Source organism: Podarcis erhardii (assembly GCF_964252035.2).
Source record: "Podarcis erhardii genome assembly, chromosome: 6".
In the NCBI taxonomy this organism is placed as follows: domain Eukaryota; kingdom Metazoa; phylum Chordata; class Lepidosauria; order Squamata; family Lacertidae; genus Podarcis; species Podarcis erhardii.
In genome coordinates this window covers 23,383,924-23,410,688 of record NC_138510.1, presented here as the reverse complement: position 1 = coordinate 23,410,688, position 26,765 = coordinate 23,383,924, and the positions used below count along the sequence as shown (strand labels likewise).

The following is a 26,765-nucleotide window of genomic DNA, read 5'->3' as shown; positions in this document are numbered from 1 at the left end:
CCGGGAACGGGGGACCTAGACACCCCATTGTAAGGCCTATAAATTGATTCAGGATGTCCCTGCAACTTCTTAGTTGGAATATAAATGGCGGAAATTCTCCAGAAAAAAGAAGGAAAGTATTTCATATATTGAAGAAAGAACAATTGGACATTATTTGCCTGCAAGAAACACATGTGACAAGGCTTCATCGGAAAGTGCTAATTAATAAAAGGTTAGGCCAAGAATTTATTTCTTCGGACAGAGTTAAGAAAAGAGGAGTAGTGATCTATGCAAAGGAGAGCCTGTCACCGAAATTTCTATTTAAAGATGAACAAGGCAGAATTTTGGCTATTGAAATTTATACACATGGAGAAAAATTTTTGATATTAGGAATCTATGCACCAAATGATGGAAAATCGGAATTTTTTAAGAAGCTGCATGAGACTTTACTGGACTATCTAGACTATAACAACATCATTATGTTGGGAGATATGAATGGGGTTGTCTCTGTAAATATGGATAAGTCGCAGAGTGCAAATATAACAAAAGAAGGCAGACTACCTAAAACTTTTTTTGAAATGACAGACAATATGGATTTGATTGATATATGGAGAGTCAAGAACCCCCTAGGAAAAGAGGGAACTTTCTTTTCTGAAGCTCATCAGTTATGGACACGAATCGACCAAATATGGATAACTAAAGGACTGGCACCTAAAACTAGAAAAGTGGAAATCTGCCCAAAAACTTGCTCCGACCATAATGCTTTGAAAATGGAATTGAGACTAAACATAACCGGATCCTTCCGATGGAAAATGAATGACACTTTATTCAGAGATCAGGAAATTGTGAAGAAGGCCCAAAAAACTCTAAAAGATTACTTTGAGATAAACTTAAACACTACGGTGGAAAAAAGAACAATCTGGGACGCAAGTAAAGCGGTGATGAGAGGGTTTCTAATACAACAAAACACTGTAAAGAAAAGACTCTGGAATGAAAAGAAGCAGAAGATACTGGAGAGAATAAGTGAGGGTGAAAGGAAATTAAGATCCAGGCCCAAGTCTAAGGAAGTGCTGAGAGAAGTGAAATTTTTCCAGGCCCAATACATGAAACTGACAAACCAAGAAGTGGAGTGGAAAATTAAACAAATGAGACAAAGATCTTTCGAGTCAGCAAACAAGTGTGGGAAACTGCTAGCATGGCAGTTGAAAAAAAGACAAAAACTAAATACAGTTACAAATCTAGAGATTGAAGGAAGAATGGTTCAGAAGCCTGAAGAAATTAGGAAATGTTTCCAGAGATATTTCAAAGATCTGTATGCACAAGGGCCGCAGAAAGAATCTGAGATAGATCAATTCATTAAAACTAACGGATTACAAAAAATTTCTCAGGAAATGAGAACAACCCTGAATGTTAAAGTTTCACAGCAGGAAATCGAGAGTGCCATACAGAACCTCCAATTAGGCAAATCTCCAGGCCCTGATGGACTTACCTCCAAATATTATAAGGTTTTGAAGGACTATTTGATACAACCCTTGATGGAGGTATGTAACCAGATCATGGAGGGTAAGAAGGCACCAGAAACGTGGAAAAAAGCTTTCATCACATTGATTCCTAAAACAGAAACTGAAAAGACTCAACTTAAGAACTACCGTCCCATCTCACTCTTAAATGTGGATTACAAAATTTTTGCAGATATTTTGGCAAATAGATTTAAAAAAGTACTGAACGAAGTGATTCACAAAGATCAAGCAGGCTTTCTCCCGGGTAGGCATTTGTTTGACAATACGAGAAACATTATTGACATTTTGGAACTCTTACAAACAAATATTAATACTAGAGCGGTGCTAATTTTTATTGATGCGGAGAAAGCCTTTGACAATATTTCTTGGATGTTCATGAAGAAAAATTTGGAAGGGATGGGAGTGGGACGGGGGTTTGAAAATGGTATAGAAGCAATATATTCAGATCAAAAAGCTAAATTGATAGTAAACAATGTGGTGACGGAGGAATTTAATATTGAAAAAGGGACACGACAAGGGTGCCCTCTATCCCCATTATTGTTTATCTCGGTCCTGGAGGTGCTTTTGAATATGATTAGAAGGGACCGGTCAGTTCGGGGCATCGAGGTTGGAGTGAAACAATATAAACTGAAAGCATTTGCAGATGATTTGGTATTAACATTACAGGAGCCAGTTTCTAGCACAAAAAGAGTTTTGGATTTAATCTCTGATTATGGTCGGGTGGCGGGATTTAAGTTGAACAAGCAAAAGACTAAGGTCTTAGCAAAGAACCTAACGTCTACAGAAGCAGATGAGTTTTTGAAAGAGACAGGATTAAATGTGGTTAAAAAGGTAAAATACCTAGGGGTGTACTTGACTTCTAAAAACTTGAATTTGTTTAAGGACAACTATGAGAAATGCTGGTCAGAAATCAAAAGGGATTTGGAAACTTGGACAAGATTAAAACTTTCCTTGTTAGGCCGAATAGCAGCTATAAAGATGAATGTTTTGCCGAAAATGTTATTCTTGTTTCAGACCCTGCAGATTGTGGACAAAGTGGTATGTTTTGGAAAGTGGCAGAAGGATATCTCTAAGTTCGTTTGGCAGGGCAAAAAGCCCCGAATTAAGTTTAAAATACTAACAGATGCGAAAGAAAGGGGGGGATTTGCCCTGCCAGACTTGAGGTTATATTACGAATCTACAGCCTTCTGCTGGATGAAAGATTGGTTTTTGTTAGAGAACACTGATGTCCTAGATCTGGAAGGGTTTGATAACGCTTTTGGGTGGCATGCGTATTTGTGGTACGACAAGGTTAAAGTTCATAAAATGTTCAAAAATCATATTGTTAGAAGAGCAATTTTTATGGTCTGGACAAAATATAAAGACTTATTGGAGAGCAAAACACCAAGGTGGCTTTCACCGGCAGAGGCCAAGGCACGTAAGAGACTTAACATGGAGGCCTACTGGCCAAAATATTGGGAATTAATTGAAAAAGATGGTGACAATTGGAAGCTGCAGAGTTTTGAAAATGTAAAAAGCAAGGTGCGAGACTGGTTGCATTATGCTCAAATTCGGGAAATTTTCAAAACAGATAAAAAGGTTGGGTTTCAGGTGGAAAAATCGAAATTAGAGACAGAATTGTTAGAACCTAAAGACAAATTACTTTCAAGAATGTATAACTTGCTGCTTAAATGGAATACACAGGATGAGACAGTCAAATCCGCCATGATAAAGTGGGCACAGGATATTGGACATAACATTATGTTTGAGGACTGGGAAAGGCTATGGACCACCGGATTGAAATTTACGGCATGTAGTGCCCTGAAAGAAAATATTATGAAAATGATATACCGGTGGTACATGACCCCAGTCAAGCTTGCTAAGATATATCACCTGTCTGATAATAAATGCTGGAAGTGTAAAGAGGCGGAAGGGACGTTCTTTCATCTCTGGTGGACATGTCCGAAAGTGAAGGCCTTTTGGGAAATGATCTATAATGAGTTAAAAAAGGTATTTAGATATACCTTGCCTAAGAAACCGGAGGCCTTCCTTCTGGGCATTGTAGACCAGAATGTGTTAAAGAAGGATAGAACTTTTTTTATGTATGCTACAACAGCAGCAAGAATTCTCATCGCAAAGTGTTGGAAGACACAAGATTTACCCACACTGGAGGAATGGCAGACGCAGTTGATGGACTATATGGAACTGGCGGAAATGACTGGCAGAATCCGAGACTTGGGAGAAGAAAAAATGGAAGAGGACTGGAAAAAATTTAAGGACTATTTACAAAAATACTATAAGCTGTATGAATGTTAAGAAAATGCACTTTTTAGGAAATATTAGCCCCAGCAATGGTAATTAGGTGAAATGAAAACTAAGGCACAAGAAAAGAGAGGTGAAATTAAGAAAAATCTTTATTGCATTATGTTTTAATCACAATATATAAGATCATGGTTACAATAACTTTGACTTTGGTAACATGAAATTGAAAGATACAATAAGTAATGAATTGAAAGACACAATAATGAACTGAAAGATACAATAAGTAATGAAATAAGATAATAAATAGCTGAAGACTTTGTATCATGAATATTGGGTTACAAATATATTGAAATGGGTAATATGACAAAATGAAAGATACAATAAGTGATGAAATAAGATAACAAAATGCTGAAGTTGGTATTATAAATAATGCAGATTCGGGAAGATGTGGGGAAGTCCAAAAGATTCTGTAAAAGAAATATGATTTATGAAACTTTTGTATTTTATTCTTTGTTCTTTTTTATTCTGTAAAACTAATAAAAATATTTTTTAAAAAAAAAATTCAATTAGTTAATATAGTTTACAGGAGCAGAGTTTAATAGCATCCTTTAATAGGCAGATCTAAAAAAAAGGCCTGATAAAATTTGTAATACAGTGCCCAGAATTTAAAGAGTGGTTAAGAGTCTTATAGTTAAAGGATGTTTCACACAGAAAAGGCAGAAATGTTACTTTTTATCACTGTTTATCGTAATACTTTCAAGCCTTATGTTGCAAAAAAAATTGCAATAAAACATCAGAACGCCTTGATAGGCTGAGGAATATCATTTGTTTATTTATTTGGAGAAAACTCTCCCAAAATTTTAAAACGAGAACAATTTAATACAGTTAAAACAATCTAGAGACAGCATCAATGAAGGACCAGCGCACACAAGAAATCTATAAAAGGTTGAGCAGAACAGAAATGTTTTGAAGGTTCATTGGGTGACCTTGAGCCACTCATACTCTCTCAGCCTAACCTTCCTCACAGGGTTGTGAGGATAATATGGGGTGGCAGAAGAACAACGTATGCTGCCTTGGGCTCTCAAATTTCAGTGGTGTCCTGAGCAGTGCCAAAATTTGGTCGTAGTCCCCACCTTCCAGTGGCGTAGCGTGGGGGGTGCAGGGGGGGCCAGCCGCACCAGGCGCAACATCTGAGGGTTAGGGTTAGGGGTAGGGTTAGGGGGCGCAAATCCACGGGTTAGGGGGCGCAAATTACTTGCCTTGCCCCGGGTGCTGACAACCCACGCTACGCCACTGCCACCTTCCATTCTAGTCCGTAGTTGCATTGCTCCCCTAAATCTGCCTCTGCTCTGTTGAAAAAAAAGGGATACAAATGTAGTAAGCAAAGAAATAAGCAAGGAAAAGCAGGCACACACAAGGCCGTACTGTACTTCCTTCCTCAGAGAAGTCTAGAAATTTAATTACTTCCTCTAAAGTAGACTTAAGATTATGCACCCTGAGAGCAGCAGCAGAATTCAAAGAAGGCAATTAAGCAACACAAGTGGGGACATGGGCTGGTAGTCAGCTAAGGTTTACTCAGAGTAAACCCACTGAAGTTAATGGAACTAACTTGGGCATGCACATTAATTTCAGTGGGTTTGCTCTCAGCAGAACTTAACTGAATACAACCCTTCCATTAGCACAAGGACTGCACCTTATACAGCATTAAGGCCGCCATACATTTCCCCCCGAAAAGCTGAACAACTTTGCCCAAAAGGCACAGCATGTAATTCACACTGGTTGCCTGATCACAGCCTTCCCCACTATGGTAAGATGTTTCCTAGAATCATACTTGGAAGGGACCCTGAGGATCATCTAGTCCAACCTCCTACAATGCAGGAAAATGCAGCAGTCCCGTCTGGGGATCGAACTCGCAACCTTGGCATTATCATCACCATTCTCTAACCTAAGGTTACCAGACGACCCCGTTTCCCGGGGACAGTCCCCGGATTTACAAATCAGTCCCCTGACAAAATCCATCTATGTAGAAGTTGAAAAATGTCCCTGGATTCATTGAAAAAAATCTGGTGACCTTACTCTAACCAACTGAGCTAAGTGTGTTGTGTTTATTCTTGATCTACAGTAATTATTTCCAAAATATGTGTCTTATATGTATAAATTAGTGCGTGCAGATGGTATTAAAATCTAAGTTTCCTTTTTGTCTTCCTGCTTTGGGTTCTATGTAAGTAGCCAGGCTCCCAGAATATGTCAATGCATGTTAAAAGCTTATAAATCACCTAGAGCAAAACTTGGGGCAGATCGTTTGGTATGGAAGTTTCTGCTGATGTACATATTACTGGAGAAAGGGCATTGGAATCTTGCCCAGCATAAATTTAGTAAAAAATTATCCATGATAATTATCCATGATAATTTAGACATCAAATGTTGATTTTCTGGAGCTGACAGCAGAAGCATATGATGACTCTCTCTATCTCTCTGTTTCTGTCTGTCTCTCTCAACAGGTGGTTCTTTGTGGGGAACCTGTGGTCTTCTACTGAACTACAACTGCCATCCTCTCTGGCCAACTCTGGCTGGAGCTGATGGGAGGTTCCCCATCCCTGATGTAATTTCAGGGACGGCAAAAATAATTGTGCCCATGAATCCATTAGTCTTACTGTTGAGCTCTGGTGGAAGCCACTGAAAGGAAGAATGAGCACAAGCTGAGGTTTTTTTTTTTTTAATCTACTAATGGAAAAGGGAATACTAATAGCAATTATAATCTAAAAGACCCGCCTTCAATACATTATTGATTCATAAAGCTTGGGCAATAATAGGCCTTTTTAGAATTAGTGCACAAATGCGATTTTTATCACATTCGTTAGGCTAGTTCCTTCACTCACACATCCATCTTATATCCTGGCATATTACAGCTAGGCAGAAATTCTCAAGGGGAACAGGGGACAAACCAGGGCTGGTGATGGATGTGGCCTAAAGTGAGAGGGGGAAATTCTGAGGCCAGATCAGAGAGACCACATCTGGCTCCTCAGTCTGAGGTTCCTCATCCCAAAAATAGGGTATCAGGACTATTTGAAGCATTCTATATATCACCACTGATGCAAGTAGTTGCTAATAGTTGCTAATTGGAATAATTACAGCATGAGACCAAAAACAGAAGTAAGGTTCTTAAAAGGAGAGTAAAACAAGTAGCTGTAATTACTAGGAGGGAAATAGGAGGGATAGAAAGACCGATCAAGCCCTGACTCAGAGTTTTATTCTGAGCTGTACACTTCCATCTAGATCTCTCTTTGTGCAGGGTAATTAAATTCACCGGCTGATGTGTGTTCACAGCTGAGACTAGGACCTGGGAGAAGAGAGTTTAATGCCCCATTCAGCCATGAAGATCACTGGGTGACCTTGGGTCAGTGGCCACCTCTCAGCTTAACCTACCTCACAGGGGTGTTATGGAGATTAAAAGAGGAGGGGAAGAAAGATATACATCAGCTTGAGATCATTGGGGGGGGATATAAATGCATTAAATCTTCATCATCCACGAATCATAGCGTTGTAGAGCTGGAAGGGACCACAAGGATCTGTTGGCAAACACTCCTGGGGGGACGGCAGACCCCCAGTACCTCTGAGCGTCTCCCAGCAGGCACGTCTCTGGAATGGCATGTCCCTTCACTCCAGAGTGCCCCTCTGCGACACTTCTCATATGAAAAGTGCACACAAGTCTTCTGGCATCACACAGCAAGAAGACAGAAACATCCATAGATCTAAGCTACGTTTTACTCACAATATATACAGAGAATCCATAATCATGTCTGTGCCCTCCAAACTCTGGCAGAAACAGAAAGCAAAAATGAAAGTACAGTGGTACCTCGGGTTACATACGCTTCAGGTTACAGACTCCACTAACCCAGAAATAGTGCTTCAGGTTAAGAACTTTGCTTCAGGATGAGAACAGAAATTGTGCTCCGGTGGCGCAGCAGCAGCAGGAGGCCCCATTAGCTAAATGGTGCTTCAGGTTAAGAACAGTTTCAGGTTAAGAACGGACCTCCGGAATGAGTTAAGTACTTAACCCGAGGTACCACTATTTAGTCCAATCACACCCTCAGACGGAAGAGATAAGACAGTCTTCCGTTCCCACACTCTTCTCAGACATCTCATGTGATTTATACTAATCACACTAGCCAGCATCGGCTTATGTAAAATCCTAACAGGATCATCTAGTTCAAACCCCAGCAATTCAGGAATCTTTTGCCCAAAATGGGCTCATGCTCTGCCCACTGAGCATCCTCTTCCTCATCCTTCTCCCTGGAGAGCAGCTGCCAGTTAGTGTCAGCTGTACTGAGCGAGAGGGACAAATGCTCTGACTAGGTGCAAGATCAAAATCCAAAGACGTAATATGTAGGACAGCAAAAGCAGCAGAAGTCGGGATGCTAACAAGGGCAGGATCTGAGCAATTGGCTGGCCAGTTACCAAGATAATGTGGAGGACAGAGGCTTGACATAACATGAAGAGACTCATTTCATAGCCAATCATGTTCTGGGATGTTTGACCAAAGGTAGTGAAATGCCAGGCACTTCTCACCATGTTTTCCAGCTCAGTGAACAGGGTATAAGGTCTTTGCCTCCAGGATACGAAAGGCCTTCCTTCTACGTATTCCTGTAGGATTCAGACCTTGGCAACAAACAGTGATTTAAGCAATTGCTCTTTTATTGGAAGGAGATACTTCAGGACCTAGGCATTAAACCTAGTAGCCTAGTTATAAACCCACTTTTACAACGTCTCCTTCCTCTTGTAAATAAAAGCCATTTATTCGTTTCTCTCCCCAGAGCTGCAAGTTCATTGATAGCCGTGTGCTGTTAAAATAACCGTCGCTACTCCAGACAAAGGTGACTGTTCCTGTGTTTATCTTTATATTCCTGCTGCTCTTCCTCCCGGGACTGTTCTGTATGTACGAACATATAAAGATAGGTTTCGGTTTAACGTTTCCAACCGGAGTGTTTTGTAATGCAAAATGTTTTGCAGGCGCAATAAATTGACTGGGGCTGCCTCCATCTACCAGGTCACCGAATGCCATCTCACTGCTTCCTGTGAAGGGGCAATGGAGCGGGCAAAAAGCGAAGGTGCGCCATGGGGATGACTCATTCCCTCCTTTGCAATGGCTGCTGGCTTTTGCCTCCGCAGCTGGAGCAGAGAGAAAACTGCAGGAGTTTTCATCTCTCCTCCAGATGCAGGGAATTTGCACTGAATGTGGATCGCCCAAAGAATTCCCCCTGAGCAGTGCAAAGGGGAGGGAGGGGGGTAGAGGAGGGAGATTGAGAAAGGAGAAATGTCAAGACTTTTTCAGCTGACCTGCTTTCATACTTGTTTATCATTCTGCGACATTGTGAGATAGTTCAGAAGTCATGTTCAATACACATAGCCATGCTCCTTTCTGGTATGCAAAGTGGCATCAGAGGTAATCGAAGGAGAAGAAGGCAAAGAGTCTTGAAGTAACAACACATTTGCATGTATATTCCCCCCCTTTTTTTTTTTACTGTAGCCTCAATAATTTTTGTTAAGGGGTGGTCGAAGCCTTTTGTACTGGGCACCAGACCACCTATCTCCCCTCCTTTGGGGGGGGGGATGTAAATATTATTTTTTAAAAATTGCTCACTGGGCATGCTGCAAGCCAGCCCATCATCTTAATTTGCTCAGACTCGAATTTGTATCTATATGTACATATCAACATAGTCAAATGATATGCAATTTTGAGGCCTGGGTCTGTTACATATCTAGCATCACCTCTGGTTTAGGGTTTTTTCCTGTGTGATTTTTGGGCCCATAAGTGTTGCCTCTCATCCCCAATATCTTTAGTCTCCTTATTCACTATCTTGGCTCCTTCTTTCACAGCGATTGCACACACGTGCCAAAACTAGTTTCTTTTACTAAATTGCTACATTAAGCTGATATGTAAAAAGGGGGGGGGTGAGTGTATCTAAAACTGCATTTTATTACAGTGGTGCCCCTGTTAAATATTCCCTAGATCTAAATCAGCCCTTGACAATAATAATAACACTGACTTCATTTATGTTACAGGTAGGTAGCCGTGTTGGTATGCAGTAGTCGAAACAAAATAAAAAATAAAAAGATTCCATCCAGCACCAATGACTAACTTAATTGGTCTCTAAGGTGCTACTGGAAGGAATTTATTTTTTTATTTTGTTTCAACTTTATTTATGTGTTTGAGTTGTTTAAACTATTTTTAACACTGTGTTTTAATGGCTGTAACCCTCCCCTGGGACCATAGGGTGAGGGAGGGTAATTAATAATAATTTCTAAGCATGTAGCCATTTTTCACCATACTCGAGAAAGAAGTTTAATGGCATTTGGGACTGTTTTCTAAAACTTAATGAAAACTAGCAAGAAGCTGTTTACTGTTTATCAGCTCATTAACCAGCCCAGGTAGCTGTGCACTTAATGTGCAATCAATAGCAGGTAATGATTATGTCCAGGCTGTCGAATTCCAGAGCAGTTGTGTTAAATCTGGTAAACAAACACAGAAGAAAATAGTTAAATACGGTAAAAAAAAAACACAAGAAAATAGTTAAATACAGTAAACAAACACTCCAGAAAATAGTCCTGTGGAAATTGTACATAGAAGATAAACTTTTGCACACACTATGCATTTACAGCACATCCATTGCACATTTAAAGCACCTGATTTCCCCCAAAGAAATCTGCGATCTGCAGTTTCCCACTCACAGAACAACAAACTCCCAGCATCCTAAAAAAACTTTAGTCCCCATACCTCTTCGGGAGAAATCCTGTGCTTTAACGGTGCAAAGGATGTGCTCTAAATTCATGCCTAAATATGGTAACCATACTGTGCACTTTAGCTGTGCAGGACTATGGTCACAACACAGAATTGACATTAACAGCATTATTAATGCTTTCCTAATTATAGAATTGACATTAAAACTAATCATAAATGATGCACATCTTTCTCCTGCCCTATGCATAGAACTCACTGCATACGTGACTCTGTTGCGCCCAGAGGGGATCTGCACTGGGTTTTGCTGAATTTTCTCAGGCATTCCTGACACACACACTGTGCTCATTTACTCGTGTTCAATTCTCTCCAGGACTCTGGTGTGTTGGCTGCTCCTACAAGGAGCATAAATATGGACCCAGAGGGCTCTGTGGAAGAGGGAGGTGTCAGGTCATGCTGATTGTCAATACCAGAAGTGCTAGAGTCATCATCTTTAAGGGCCAAAAGATGCAGATCTAATTGTCTTCTGGCCTTCATACTAAGGTAGTACGTACAGCAAATGCTACCTTCCTTCCCCCAAACCATGGTGCATAATACCGGAAGCTGGTTGAGTTGAGGCAGAAAATCCCTTTTAGGGGAATATAAATACAACAATAGTAAAGTAAGGGAGCAGGACTGACTATGGGAAGCCAGTAAGAAGAGTAATTTATGTCAGTTTAAGACAGCGTCAAGTATGCCAGATCCAAACCCTGCTCAAGAGCAGAGCTACTTCCAGCTAAGGTGACAGAAGGAAAATGAGCCCTTAAACAGTGTTGACTTACACCACTCTTTTCATAGAATCATAAATGGAAGGGGTCCCTAGGGGCATCTAGTCTGACCCCGTGCAATGCAGGAATCTCCACTAAAGCATCCATGACAGATGACCATCCAACCTCCGCTTAAAAGTCTCCAAGGAAGGGAGAGTCCACCACCTCCCATTGTCGAACAGTTCTTACCCTCAGAAAGCTTTTCCTGATGTTTAGTTGGAATCTCCTTTCTTGTAACTTGAAGCCATTGGTTCGAGTCCTACCTTCCAGAGCAGAAGAAAATAAACTGGCTCCATCTTCCATGTGACAGCCCTTGAGGTATTTGACTGTCACATCTCCTCTCAGTCTCTTTTCCAGGCTTCTTCACTGGTTTAAGCTTCCCCAGGTTCATAGGTCATGTGCCTGAGATGAACAGAGCTAGGATCCAGCATAAGTCCCCTTGCCCGGTCCCCCCCCCCACACCCCTGAAATGCCCTTTTCTTGGGATTTACACTGGCCTTGGCTGCAGTGAACCAGGATGAAGGACTTACACCAGTGTATCCCTTCATTTCTCTAGGGCTTGCATAGGTAAACTTCTCACTGTGCCTTACACCCCCATCGTCTCCACCCCCATCGTTCTGCCTGGACACTGATGTCCAGCTAGGAGGGCCTTCCAGCAGTTCCCTCGCTGCAAGAAGCCAAGTTACAGGGAATCAGGCAGAGGGCCTTCTCGGTAGTGGCACCCACCCTGTGGAATGCCCTCCCACCAGATGTCAAAGAGAAAAACAACTACCAGACTTTTAGAAGACATCTGAAGGCCGCCCTGTTTAGGGAAGCTTTTAATGTTTAATAGATTATTGTATTTTAATATTCTGTTGGAAGCCGCCCAGAGTGGCTAGGGAAACCCAGCCAGATGGGCGGGGTATAAATAATAAATTATTATTATATTTTTATTACAAGTCTAGTATGAGGCAGAGAACTTTTTCCAAACAGAGGGCTTGCTTCCAGGCAAGCTTCTGAGGGCCACATGCCAGAGGCAAAACTAATAGAACAATAAATATGAACTCTCTTCCTTTCCTTCGTTTATATTTTACATTTTTACAGCAGGCTAGTTTCTTCATTGGTAAATCCCTCTCTATTCTTCATCCAGGCAAGCAAGACACATTATCAGTGATCAAATAAAATACTGAGGGAAAATGTAAAGCAGGGCTGCTGTGCGGTGTTGCCCAAGGTGTGTGAGGGCCAATTAAAAATGTCTCAAGGGCCACATGTGCCCCCTGGGGCTGAGGTGCCTCATCCCTGACATTGTAATTAACATAGTGAATGTTTTCACTTGGCCAAAAGGTTGAGAAAACAGATATTCTCCAGACTGATGGGAGGGGGAAGCATTGATTTCAGCACCACATTACAGTCACACATATCTTCCATTGATCTCACCTTGATGTAATAGCGAAACCCAATTTGACAGAAGGGCAATTTCTATTCTCTCTCTGTCTCTCTCTACGGGCACACACTTAACTCATCAAAGTGGAGTCTCCTGTGAATTAAAGTAACACCTAATCTGGGATGCTTCCTTTAAACACCATTCAGCAGTTCCCATTAGGACAAATCTCCCCTGTAACAAGACTGCCTGGAAAAGATAGATCAGGAAATGAAACCAATCCCACACAAACCTTTTAGAAAAGGACGCTGACTTAAATGCACTTAAAATGCAGCCCGTTCTTCTCATGTCTCCTAGGGCAGAGAAATCTTGAAATCTGTGCCCACAATTAGTTCCACATAACACAACCACTCAGGTGAATTCACTTGCATTTACTTCTTGGCTTCCAGGCGGCTGATACATCCATTCCTGATTACCATTAAAAAATAAAAAATAAACAGCTTTTTGCTTCATGTCACAGCAGAAAGGAATCTCTTCCTTCCACTTCTGAGGTCTAAAAAGCTCTTTGCTGTGCTTGATGGACCCAGCATGCAAACCCATCTCAACTGGTTTCCAAATACATTTTGGGGCAGGGAAATAAAATAATATGGGGGTTTGGCATTAAGTGATATGAGTTAAGGAAAATGCATTATTAAATCACATGCTCTTTTTTGTGAAAAATGTGGAACAGACGCCTTTGGGAGGTTGTGGACTCTCGTTCTTTGGAGATTTTTAAGCAGAGGTTGGATGGCCATCTGTCATGGATGCTTTAGTTGAGATTCCTGTATTGCAGGGGGTTGGACTAGATGACCCTTGGGGTCCCTTCCAAGTCTATGATTCTATCATTCTATGATTCCCTGCATCTGAGCAATGTGCCCCAAGAAAAGCTTTGCTGGATCAGGTTGTTGTCAGAAAATTGGGGGTTGGTTTTTGCTGCCCAGCTGCTCAAGGGACTCCAAGTCCTCTAAGTCAGATGTGATCTCAGAACCACTGGCACTCATCTTTGAGAATTCCTGGAGAACAGGCGAAGTCCCGGCAGACTGGAGGAGGGCAAATGTTGTCCCTATTTTCAAAAAGGGGAAAAGAGAGGACCCAAATAATTACTGCCCAGTCAGTCTGACATCAATACCAGGGAAGATTCTGGAGCAGATCATTAAGCAAACAGTCTGTGAGCACCTAGAAAGGAATGCTGTGATCACCAATAGTCAGCATGGATTTCTGAAAAATAAGTCATGTCAGACTAACCTGATCTCGTTTTTTGACAGAATTACAAGCCTGGTAGATGAAGGGAATGTAGTGGATGTAGTCTACCTTGATTTCAGCAAGGCATTTGACAAGGTGCCCCATGATATTCTTGTAAAGAAGCTGGTAAAATGCGGACTTGACTATGCTAGCACTCAGTGGATTTGTAACTGGCTGACTGACCGAACCCAAAGGGTGCTCATCAATGGTTCCTCTTCATCCTGGAGAAGAGTGACTAGTGGGGTGCCACAGGGTTCTGTCTTGGGCCCGGTCTTATTCAACATCTTTATCAACGACTTGGATGATGGACTCAAGGGCATCCTGATCAAATTTGCAGATGACACCAAACTGGGAGGGGTGGCTAACACCCCAGAGGACAGGATCACACTTCAAAACGACCTTGACAGATTAGAGAACTGGGCCCAAACAAACAAGATGAATTTTAACAGGGAGAAATTTAAAGTATTGCACTCGGGCAAAAAAAATGAGAGGCACAAATACAAGATGGGTGACACCTGGCTTGAGAGCAGTACATGTGAAAAGGATCTAGGAGTCTTGGTTGACCACAAACTTGACATGAGCCAACAGTGTGACGCGGCAGCTAAAAAAGCCAATGCAATTCTGGGCTGCATCAATAGGAGTATAGCATCTAGATCAAGGGAAGTAATAGTGCCACTATATTCTGCTCTGGTCAGACCTCACCTGGAGTACTGTGTCCAGTTCTGGGCACCACAGTTCAAGAAGGACACTGACAAACTGGAACGTGTCCAGAGGAGGGCAACCAAAATGGTCAAAGGCCTGGAAACGATGCCTTATGAGGAATGGCTAAAGGAGCTGGGCATGTTTAGCCTGGAGAAGAGGAGGTTAAGGGGTGATATGATAGCCATGTTCAAATATATAAAAGGATGTCACATAGAGGAGGGAGAAAGGTTGTTTTCTGCTGCTCCAGAGAAGCGGACACGGAGCAATGGTTCCAAACTACAAGAAATAAGATTCCACCTAAACATTAGGAGGAACTTCCTGACAGTGAGAGCTGTTCGACAGTGGAATTTGCTGCCAAGGAGTGTGGTGGAGTCTCCTTCTTTGGAGGTCTTTAAGCAGAGGCTTGACAACCATATGTCAGGAGTACTCTGATGGCCTTTCCTGCTTGGCAGGGGGTTGGACTCGATGGCCCTTGTGGTCTCTTCCAACTCTATGATTCTATGATTCTATGATTCTATGATTCTAAGTCCATGATCAGTCAGAAAAGAATAAACAAATAGGATTTGTATTGGGAAAGGTGTCCAAGTATTACTTTCTGCAGATGAAATATTTAGAGTAATTAGGAGAGCAAAGATGGCTTTTGAAGGATTGTTGTGTGTGCTAAAATAATGTGTAATCTTCTCAAGGAATATTTCCTAAATTTCGAAGGGTGAAGGGTTGGTTTTCTGTGGAGTGTGTGTCTGCTGTGCGTGTGTAAACTTTTAATAATAATAATAATAATAATAATAATAATAAATTTTATTTATATCCCGCCCTCCCCAGCCAAATCTTAAAACAAGATCAAAGGTCTGTCTAATCCTGCATCCTGTCTCTCAGTATTCTGACAGATGCTTCTGGGTCACCAACAAGGAGTCATGGAAGCAATAGGCCTCTCCTGGTGTTGGCTTGTAGCAACTCGTATTTGGTGGCATTCTGCTTCCAAACATGGCTGCAGAACTGCCTTGGCTAATAGCCATCAATGAAGCTTATTCCCCATGAATCTTCCAGATGCCCTTTTACAGCTAGCTGCCTAAGCTAGTAGCTTCTTGTGGCAGCAAGCACATGAATTAATGATGCGCTCTGTGAAGAAGTGCTTCCGCTTGTCTCTTCTGAATCTACTGCCAACCCATTGCACAAGATGATCCAGAGCACTACTGTTACGAGAGGCGCAGGAAAAGCTTCTATCCACTTTCTCTACCGTGTATACCATGTCCCAGCTCAGCTGTATCTCCCCTCCCTAAACTAAGAAGTCCCAAACACCCCATCTCCCAAAGTAAAGCTGATCCAGCCCCCCCCCCATGTGCATTCAGCAAAACAGCATAGGACGACTTGCAGCACCTTAAAGAGAAACAAATTTATGGTGGCATAAGGTTTAGTGATCTCAAGCCCACTTTGTCAGGTGCATGAAATGAAATTCTAGCTGGATATAAAGGAGAAAATAGTAAGGTGGGAGTTGAATGGCAGTGAGATGCAAAAATTGCCGCCAGTGATAATTACAGTTTAAATGTCTGTTATGTAGTCACGCCCTTTACAGTAGCAGGTTTGCCAAGCATATATTCAGCATTGCTGAGATGATAGGCTGAACATCTGTAGTGGAGCAGGAAATGATTCACTAGTCATTTGCATTACCCTTTCCCGCACATTTTCCAGCCCTATGGTTGGGCAACCAGAACTACCACCTTTGCAACTTATGTTGATATTTTCATTCAGCTATTCACCACGACCGACCTTACAATCACTTTCCTATTTAGTTACCACCCATTCAGCCCCCGCCTTAGATTTTTTTCAGCTCCCAATGTACATCATTTCACATTTGCTTATAACGAAGACCACCTTTTACAATCTTAAAATGACACTGGTTTATGTAATCTTTTCTGTTGGATCTGGAGGATGTCTCATCGAGGAGGGAGAAAGGTTGTTTTCTGCTGCTCCAGAGAAGCGGACACGGAGCAATGGTTCCAAACTACAAGAAAGAAGATTCCACCTAAACATTAGGAAGAACTTCCTGACAGTAAGAGCTGTTTGACAGTGGAATTTGCTGCCAAGGAGTGTGGTGGAGTCTCCTTCTTTGGAGGTCTTTAAGCAGAGGCTTGACAACCATATGTCAGGAGTGCTCTGATGGTGTTTCCTGCTTGGCAGGGGGTTGGACTCGATGGCCCTTGTGGTCTCTTCCAACTCTATGATTCTATGAGTAAGCAGACACGTTTTCAAGATAGTTCCTGAAACTCCCAATTCACCATTTGCACAGAGGCTTGGTGAGGGCAGCAGGCACGGCACTGTCACCTACTCTTTTGGTGGAACTGGGTTAGGACGAGATAGAGGGCAGCCTGCCGGTTTGTGTGTGTGGTGGAGGAGTCTGCGTGTGTGAGGAGTGTGTGTTATGTGCAGGGCTGTTGTGCATGCAATCCTGTGTGCAAGAAAGAGCGGGGGGGGGGGCAGGGTGTTCAGTGGCATTTGGCCCTCACAGGATTGGCCACACTTAAATGTGGCACGAAAAGCCGGCCACCCTGTGTTGCATTATTTTAAAAAACCATTCCACAAAGTGCTGGGTTCCACAAAGATGCGGATGTTTTGGAAACCACCCCAGCCACAAAAATGCCTGTGATTTCAGGATTTAAAAGAACAAGTAGTTCAGTTGGTAGAGGTGTAGAGCATGACACTCCTAATGGGTTTGAGACCCACAAGGGGCAAAAGAGGCCTGCACTGTAGGGGGCTGGACTATAGGACCATCGTGGGCCTGAACAATTCTATGATGCCTCTTTTTCTGCACCAAACCCCCGCGAAGCCAAGGCCAGGGTCGCGGGGCCTGTTGCCCGATTTCGTCTCCCAGGTCTCCCTTCCCTTCTTCCAGCTTTTGCCAGTTCCCTTTTGTCTTCCCTGGGAGAACAAAGGGAAGGGGGGGCTTCCTCCCTCACCCCCTCGTCCTCGTCTCTCGTTCCTGTAGCCGACCTCCCCCCTCCCTTGCAATTATCTGCGCCGGCTGCCTTCCCAATTCCCCTAACCGCTCTCTTCTCCGCTTCCTCTGATTTACGCTTAGGCGCACAAATCCCATCCCGGTTTGCCCAGAGGCTTCCCCAGCCACGCATCTCTCCTAATTAACTGCCTTCCCAATGGTCCCGGCGCTAGACGGCGGAGGCAGGGCTCCAAGGAGCACGGAGAAGGCTTCTCCCTCCTGAGTCCGCCTGCCTGCCTCTTTCGGTTGCAGGCCTCTCCAGTCGGGAGAGGACGAGGAGGAGCCTCCAAGACCAGGCTCGGCGCGATCCCTTATCCCTGCGCTTGTTTGCCTCGTTCTCCCTCTGAGAAACAGAGCGCGAATTTGTGGACGGTGCCTAGCAGGCGGGCTGTCTCGCCTGGCGGCCGTCGGCGGCGTGGCGAACTGAGCTTCAAAAAGGCGCAGAATGGCAACTTTCGGCGTACAGCCGCCGGCGCTGGGGAGGTGTCCCTTTTGGATCGCCTGGCGCGGCGCAGCGCGCAGCGGCTGGAGGCGCCCCGGGCGCCGAGAAGAGGAGGGCGCGGGGCAGCAGCAGCAGCGGCGGCGGCGCTAAAGGGCTGGGTCTCTCCGCTCCGGATCCGGGAGGAGAGGAGATCGGGCGCCTCCTGCCCAGCCGCACATGGCTCAGCTGGAGCGCGGGGCCAGATCGCGGGCGGCGCCTCCCCCTCCAGGCATGTGCGCGCCCAACTCTGCCCGGAGCCCCTGGCCAGGGCGCAGCGGCTGAACGGCTGTGCCCGGGAGAGGCACGCACCCGCGGCTCCCTGCGGGCACCTGTGCGGAGAGGTAGGTGGGACGCTAGCTGGGATCTTCGGGGGGAGGGCGGTGTAGAAATCTAATTATTAATAATAATAGCTGCCGTTAAGAGCGGAGGGTGGAAGGATCGGTCTTGCAGTGGCGCGATCCTGGGCATGGTTGCTCGGAAGAAAGTGCTATTGGTCAGTGATGTTTACTCGCATGTAATTGGGTCTGAGGTTGAAGGCTGGGTCTTTCTCGTGCTGGGCGTGGTGCCCCCGAGGCTGAGTCTCTGCCCCACGCCCAAGTGAAGCTCGTTCGCCCAGGGGGGATGCGAAGGTGGTCTATTTAGCTCAGCGCCTTTTTCGCCCCCTTCTCGAGATTGATATGAGCCAAGGCTCAGAAGCACGCCCCCACCCCAATAACCCAATTTTAACGCCAGGGCTCAATCTGTCTGGGGCAAGTTGAAGGGTCTTTATGAAAAGAGTGTTGTTGAGCATGTGCAGAGTGTTTGTTCCTCCTTAGCTAGGGCGGGGAGAAGCATCTCTCACATCTAGGTGGATTTAGAGTCCCGAGGTGGGATTTGCAGGCTGGTGTGTGCTTTCATTAGGGTCTGATTTTGCTGGAGCTTTCCTAGTGGCAAATAGTGAGGTAGTAAGGTGAGATGAAACTGACAAAAGTGAGTGTCCCTGAGCACACACAAAGTGATTTTTTTACTGCAGTTAAACCTGGTATTAGGGAGACGAAACTTCCAAGTCAGACAGCTTTGCGTCCAAGTAGGTCTGCACCCCTGTAGATCTCATTTTGGGACTGACCACTGGAGATGATTTGCTTAATCTCTCTCTCCCATCTGATCCCAGGATCACCTGCTTTTTCTCCAGGGGCCTTCGGCAAACTTTTAAGGTTGTGGAGGGAGAGAATGGCCTGCCACAAAGTGAGAGGCTCCATGCAACTAGTTGGCAGAAGCTTATTCCCTGTAGGGAATCCGCAAGCAGGCAAAGGTCAAGCCTCCTGTGCCCTCCCTTGGCATTCAACTTGGCACTGCCCCTTCCTCTCCTAAATGTAGTGGCCAACTCAGGGCCTTTATTGGCTATTAGAAGGCATTGGTGCAGGACCAGCTGGGAAAAACTAGATTCCCAGTGGACGACAAATATGATGTGATTGCTGGTACAGGAATCTGGGAGGTCTGCGTTCAACTCCATGCCTGTCCATGAAGCTCATTGGGCAACCCTGGGCCAGTTGCCAGCCTTGCCCCTTAACAGACCTCACAGGACTGTTGTGAGGGTTAAATGTAGAGAACCTTGAGTTCCCTTAGATGAAAAGTGGGATGAGCATCTAATAAGGCCCGTTTGTTGCCTGGCTTCAGGTGGTCCCATTCACATGCTCCAGAAAGCATCCTCACATTTTGTACACATAATTCTCTCATCCCCTTGTTGGTATCTATCAAAGTGGAAGTCTGGGAGGATTTGGCAGTGGCTGGTTAGAAGATGCTCTCTGCAACAGCATTCTACGTGAGGCTGCTGCTGAGAAGCAATCCAAGCGATGGGACATTGAGCTTGGCTGTGGGGAGTGAATGCTGAAATCCTTCCTCAGCCATGACCTTCACTGATGAGGGTTTGGGACAAGTAGTGATATTGGAGCACGTGTGGCTTTTGTGGTATCTTACATATTGATTTTCAGTGCATCCTCATCTCCAACGTCACTGGTGCCCTTGAACAACCCACATAGATTCCCCATGGCCTGGGCCACCTTTCTGCAACCTGGAGCCCTCCAGATGTTTGCGGCGACAGCTCCCATCAGTCCCAGCAAGCACCAGATTGGCAAAAGATGGCCTGCATTTTTGCACTGTGGTGTTTGTAGCATTGGCACATGAGACCCTGCAGGAAAAACCTCATGCATGTGTTTCCAGGTCCTATTTCCCGGGTTCTCTCTTGTGCCAATGGACTGAAATAGATGTGCTGAAAGAATGTCCTGCGCAGGCAGCCTCCCACTACAAAAAGGGTTTTTCTATAAGTCTTCCCTGAAATAATGGTTGCAGAATGTTTATGGCAATTACATAGACATGGTCTTGCAAATTTCTTCGTACCTGCGTCCAAGTATCACACGGTTGCCCAAGTGGTGAGAAGGGGGAAAGATTCAGATGGCTCATCTGTGGTGTAGAGAAGGACGAAGCTGTAGGTATAGTGAGTGCATTTTAATCTATATGCATGACTCAGTTGCTTGTTGTTGCGGCGAAGCGTGCAGAAGGAACACCTTGTTGCTTCTGTCTCATCTGCACCCTTCTGTGAGGGAGGGGTGGTGTGTGGTAAAAGGGGATTGCAGCAGGAAAATAGTATGCAAGGATTAAGAAGACCCATCTTGGCCCAATCCCTGCGCTGATCTTCCAGCAGCTGTGTGTTTTTGTGTGTGTACCTTTAATGTTCTTTTTTCCCTCCCCCAAAAGAACTGCGTAACTGCGTGTCCGCCCGAAACACCTGGGAGCCAGCTGTGTCTGGAGTGGTGTTTGACGTAAAGAACTCTGGTTCATCAGATGCTGTCTGGTAGCAGCTTTACCTGTCCTTGGGAGTGACATTAAAATGCAAGAAACGTGTTTCCTGGTCTCTCGTTCCTCCTGGTCTCCTCTAATCTGCTTCATAAAGTGGTCTGATTGCTCTAGCTCGGGGCTGTTGGCTGCTGGGCTTGGGGTCTTCATGAGGCCCTTGGGGTGAGATCTCCAATGTGGCCCAAGGCAATCTGTGCAAACCAGTTATTGAGACAGGAGTGCAAACATTTGGGCTGGGCTTGGTGGCCAGTCACTGTTTCTAGTGATTGCTTCCTGACCCCCAGAGGCAAGTTACACTGCATCTTTCATGTAAAGTGAAAAGTGGGGGGCTTAAAGGGGAACTGGTGGGTGACTGGCATGTGTACCCCATTCTAGTCAGCCTTTGATACCGATACACTCTCACACTCACCGTATTTTTCGCTCCATAAGATGCACCCGACCATAAGACACACCTAGTTTTAGAGGAGGAGAACAAGGAAAAAAATATTCTCGCCCTCTCTGCTCAGCTCCATTTCTCCTCCCGCTTAACTGAAGGGGCACTGCACAGAGGGGGAAAGCTGCCCAGCGCCTCTCCAGCGAAGCGAAGCCAGGAGAGCAAGAGGGATTGGTGCGCACTGATGCCTCTTGCTCTCCTGGCTTCAGCGAAAGCAACGCGAAGCCCCCTGAGCACAGCGGGAGCGCTCCTGCTGCGCTCAGGAGGCTTGGGACAGCTATCCCTCAAGCCAGGAGAGCAAGAGGGATTGGTGCACACCGATTCCTCTTGCTCTCCTGGCTTTAGCGAAAGCTGCGCAGCCTGCATTCACTCCATAAGACGCACACACATTTCCCGTTACTTTTTAGGAGGAGGAAAGTGCATCTTATAGAGCGAAAAATACGGTATCTTCCCTTTGCTTTCAGTGACTTTTTGAAAACCAGTTCATTCTTTAGCGGAATAACACTAGATCTTTGCCTGTTGGTCTCTAGAATTAAGCTTGTGATTGCTACTGATGAACATATTTGAAGATCTCTGAATTGCACCAGCCTCAGAGCTAGGAAATGAGGCTTTTACTAAAGCAGAAAGGGTGTTCTATTAATCCTCTCCTGCACCTCACTTGAAACAGCAATTCAAGTGCTCAGGATTGAGGAGAGGGTGTAGTTGGCAATTTACCATTGTTTGCAAGCCACAAAGGGATGTGGAATACCATTTGCCAGAGAACAACAACACACTCCTCTTAGGGTTTCCAGGAGGCATATGCCTGGTCTCTGTGGAACAAAATGCTTAACTAGATGGGCTTTTAGGGTTCTTCTTATGAATATGTGGTGTCCTTTGATCAGTGGGAAAGGAGAGATGTGCAGCAGAAATGTCTAGTCTGGCAGGACTGGGAGCCACACTTCCTAGTATTTTAAAGGTTTTTGAAGGCAAAGCAGTAGCATGTAGCTTAGATGATGGGGACCTGGAGCTCTGGTCTGATGTTCTCAGAGGGAGGAGGAACTGGTAATGTTGGTGGCAGTGCTAGTGAAGAACTTCGGCATGCATGTAGAAAGGTGGTGTGTTAAAGGGATTTTAAAAAAGATTAAGCAGACCCTCCCCATCAAAAGAATATTTTATGAACATGAAGAAGTGGAAACCCACGAAATTGGCCAGAAATATAAGGATGCAGGTGACCTCCCAATAATAATAATAATAATAATAATAATAATAATAATAATAATAATAATTTATTATTTGTACCCCGCCCATCTGGCTGGGTTTCCCCAGCCACTCTGGGCGGCTTCCAACAAAGATGAAAATACACTAAAGCGTATGTAACCCGAGGTACCACTATATTCTTTCCCAAGCACAGGATTTCCCTACTGGTTCACTAAGGGAAAACATCAGTCATGGTCCACCTTTGACCACATTCCCTTGATCTCATGGCTAGAGAGATGTTGCTGAAACTCATAATTACCTGGCTTAGAAAACAGGTTGCCCTTCTTGTAATGAATGAATGCACTGCAAATCACAATTGATGATTCATTTCAGCAGAGGTGAGCTTCCTATAACTAACTGAGCTGTGGCATTTCTGGCTTCTGTGGAGCCTCCTGAGTCTTTGCCACCTCCTCCTGCTGCAAAACATGAGGAAGTATGTGTGCGCTTCAAAAGTACACTTCAAAAATGTATTTCCATGGCAAGTCATTTATCATATTTCTTCCGTAGGTTCTTCCCAGGAGGATGTGGACAGCTTATTCCCATCCTTCATTAGTTAGCCAGGCTGAGGCTGGGCAGCTGTGTTATAAAACGGGTACATGTCTCACTGTCGGAAGGTGAGATCATGGCAACACTTCAAGTCAGGCTTTGGTAACCTGGTGTCTTCTGGAAGCTTTGGAAAAACATCTGGAGGGCACCAGGTTGGCAACAGCTGGTGGAAGGGTTGAGTGTATTTGGGGGAAAACAACAACCCCACAACTGTATCCTGCCAGTTTGAACAGCTTTCACCCTGTATGAGATCTATTGTGCTTGGTCAGGCAAAGTGCTTGAGTGTGTGAAGCAGTTTCAAGGTTTCTTGAATCAGAATACAGTGGTACCTTGGGTTAAGTACTTAATTCGTTCCGGAGGTCCATTCTTAACCTGAAACTGTTCTTAACCTGAAGCAGCACTTTAGCTAATAGGGCCTGCTGCTGCTGCCGTGCCGCCAGAGCACAATTTCTGTTCTCATCCTGAAGCAAAGTTCTTAACCCGAGGTACTATTTCTGGGTTAGCGGAGTCTGTAACCTGAAGCGTATGTAACCTGAAGCGTATGTAACCCGAGGTACCACTATATTCTTTTCCAACCAAATTTCAAGCCTGCTTTGGGACCTGAAAGTGCTGGTGGGAGCCCATTAACAGAGGTCCACCTCTCTGTGGCTTATGATGCCACCAACTATTGTACCCTTCTGAATCACCTTGGTGGGATGTAGTGGCTCCATCCTCTCTTGATGAGTCAGTCCCAGAAAGTGGTGGTGGGAGACTGCATTTAGGATATGTGGTACTACATATTCCATCTTGTTCCCTGTTCCCTTAACATACGTGGATCTGCTGAGAGAGGCTGTTCAGGGATTTGGACCAGGATAGGACATCATCTGCTTGCAGATGACACTGAGCAACATCTCTTTTTTTTTATAATATTTTTATTAAGTTTATAAAGTACAGAAAAAAGAAATAAAGACATAGAAAGAAAAATACAATAGAGAGATTACAAATTTCCATAATCCTTTTTTCCATCTATTGGACTTCCCCACATCCTCCAAACCCTGCATTCTCTGTAATACAAAATATCAGCAATTTGTTAACTTATTTCCAGACTTATTGTATCTTTCATTTTATCATGTTTCCTAATTTCAAAGCTGTTGTAATCCAAATCTTATATGTTTTAACTTAAACATAATAAAGTTATTTCATTATTCCACCTTTAACTTCTTGTACCTTAATTTCCATTTCATTAGTTTACCAATGCTGAAGCAAGAATTTCTAAAAAGAGCATTTTTTAACATTCATACAACTTGTAATGTTTTTTCAAATAGTCTTTGAATTTTTTCCAATCCTCCTCGATTATTTCTTCTCCCAAGTCTCGGATTCTGCCAGTCATTTCAGCCAGTTCCATATAGTCCATCAACTGCGTCTGCCATTCCTCCAGCGTGGGTAAATCTTGTGTCGACACTGAGCAACATCTCTTGTTTGCATCTTCAGATCCTAGGGAGGCAAGATTAGAAGTCCTGAACTGGTGTCATCTTTGGATTGGATGAGGTCAAACTGAAGCTTAACCACGCAAGACGGAGGTACTGTTGGTTGGGGGGGGTTCTAGTGGTCAATATGTTTCAGACAGGATTTCACCCTCCTCTCTCTGCCCTTTCCTACACAAAATGCAGCAGGTTTGCAGTTTGGGGAGTATCCCTGGATCAGGATCTGCTCCTTAAACAGAATTGATAGTTGTGGCCAGTAGCGTGTTTTACCAACTTGATATTTTATGCCAGCTATACTGGCAAAAGCACATCTGGCCTGTGTGTTCATGTCACCTCCAGGCTAGCTTCCTGCAGTGTGCTGTATGTGGAACTGCCCTTGAAGACTCTGGAAACTTCCACTGACTCAATGCAGCTGGCAGGATTCTGACTGGAGCTGTTCTACTGGATCATATTTTATCAATCTTTCACCAGCTGTGCTGGATACCATTCTGCTTCCAGACTCAGTTCAAGGGGCTGGTATTGACCTTTACAGCTCTAAATGGCCTGGCACTAGAATTTCAATTGCCTGCCACTGTTTGACTCTACCTTATTCTGCATCAAGAGGCCCTCAGTTAAACTCCCTGGTGTCAAAGGTACAGCAGGTGGAGACATGGATGATAACTTTGTAGTGGTGGTACCCAATATCTAGAACAGCTTCCTAAAAGAGGTCAGTACACATAGTCTCCTCGGTGCCTACTTTTACATGTGAATCAAAGACTATTTTTTTTATCTCAATGAGCTTCTTTAGCTCTCTCCGGCTAGTCAGTTTTAAAACCCTAGAGCTAGGCCAAAACATTCTGCCCTCCAGCTTCTGGACTCCAGCCAACCATGAATTTGAAAATGGTTCATGACACACTTGATGCTCTAGACCTGGGATGGAGAACGTGCAGTTTTCCAGATGTTGCTGGATCCCATAATTCCTGACCATTAGCTATACTGGCCAGGGCTGTTGGGAGTCCAGCAGGTTCTCCACCCATCTAATAGACAGATCACCAGTGAGAACCACCTTCAAAGGTCACCCAAGAGACCTATGCTGAAATTCCTTCAACCCACTTGAACTTTGGCCCTTTTAAAATACTCCGACTTTTTGCCCTTGCTCCCTTTTATGCTTAGGTCTCCCTCTTACATTGCATCACTTCCTCTGCAAAGCTTTGGCTCAACCACAACTTCACAACAGAAACATAGCCTAAGTCCCAGCCTGTTGGTCACTATTCAGGAATGATGGTTGTTGTAGTCAAGGTTGTTGTAGTGGAGGTTAGCTAAGTGGATACAGCTACATTTAATCACTTTCATTCCTTGTCTGTCTTCTCTGCTCTCTTCCTTTCCCTTTCCGTGACTAAATTAAGACTCCCATCTCTCTTGGGGGAAGGGTTGGATATGGATATGCTTAGCTATGCTTGGATATGGATATGCTTGGATATGCTTCTCTGTAAAGTTAGTTCCATGATGATACTATTTAAATATCGTCTGATGCATTGAAAATCAGGAGAAATTGTCAATTTGACAATCATGGCTTTGGCACACAGGTTTGGTTCTTCGTTGTCCCACCAGCAAATTCCTGTGCCTGTAAGATTGAAATTACCATTCTCTAAGGGGAGGGGAAAGAAATCCAATTATTAATGTTTGCTTCAATGAGAACATGGTCCATGCAAAAGTTAATCAAATAGCAATATTGCTGCTTTGTTTGTTCTTGCAGAAACGATCGTCTTGCTTTGCTCCTACAGAAGGAGTCTGTGTAGAAAAATGAATAGTGCAATTAAGCTCAGAGGCTGATCGCATACATCAGCCGTGTTGCTAGACCAGCACAGAATTTGGAAGTCTGCCCTTTATATGTTGATAACCACTTTTAAACATATAAACAAGTGAAGTTCAAGGATGTAATTGCCAGTGATTTGTCCATTGCAACTGTGATTCCAGGACCTCTGCTTCAAGCAAGGTCTGCAGTTCTCTCACTGTAACTGATCTGTTTGAACAAAGAAAGGATTGACTCTGCAAATGTACCGTATCCTCAATCTTCTCGGTTCCTCCTAATTTCAATCTTGAATGGTTTGCAAACTCCCCACTCACAATCCACAAAACTGTTTGAGACAACATTCAGGTAATTACAAGTGGCATCAT

General features: G+C 44.1%; 1 protein-coding gene and 1 long non-coding RNA gene across 5 annotated transcripts in view; one reads left to right on the top strand and one right to left on the bottom strand.

Annotated features, from left to right (window-relative positions):
* Positions 1-4,811: 4,811 nt before the first annotated feature.
* Positions 4,812-8,430, bottom strand: LOC309345186. Its single transcript, XR_014158071.1, has 3 exons — positions 8,310-8,430; positions 5,041-5,089; positions 4,812-4,873 (listed from the first exon to the last, which is right to left on the bottom strand). It is a non-coding gene; the product is annotated as an uncharacterized lncRNA (long non-coding RNA).
* Positions 8,431-17,720: 9,290 nt separating this feature from the next.
* Positions 17,721-26,765, top strand: part of KCNS1 (potassium voltage-gated channel modifier subfamily S member 1) — a 71,616-nt gene continuing 62,571 nt past the window's right edge. For 3 of the 4 annotated variants that reach the window (XR_014157933.1, XR_014157934.1, XM_081867812.1), the window contains exon 1: positions 17,721-18,439. The gene's annotated coding sequence lies outside the window, so the exon portion shown is untranslated. Of the gene's footprint in view, positions 18,440-24,622; positions 24,705-26,765 lie in introns of all 4 variants that reach the window. The other variant, XM_081867813.1, reaches the window with a different exon arrangement.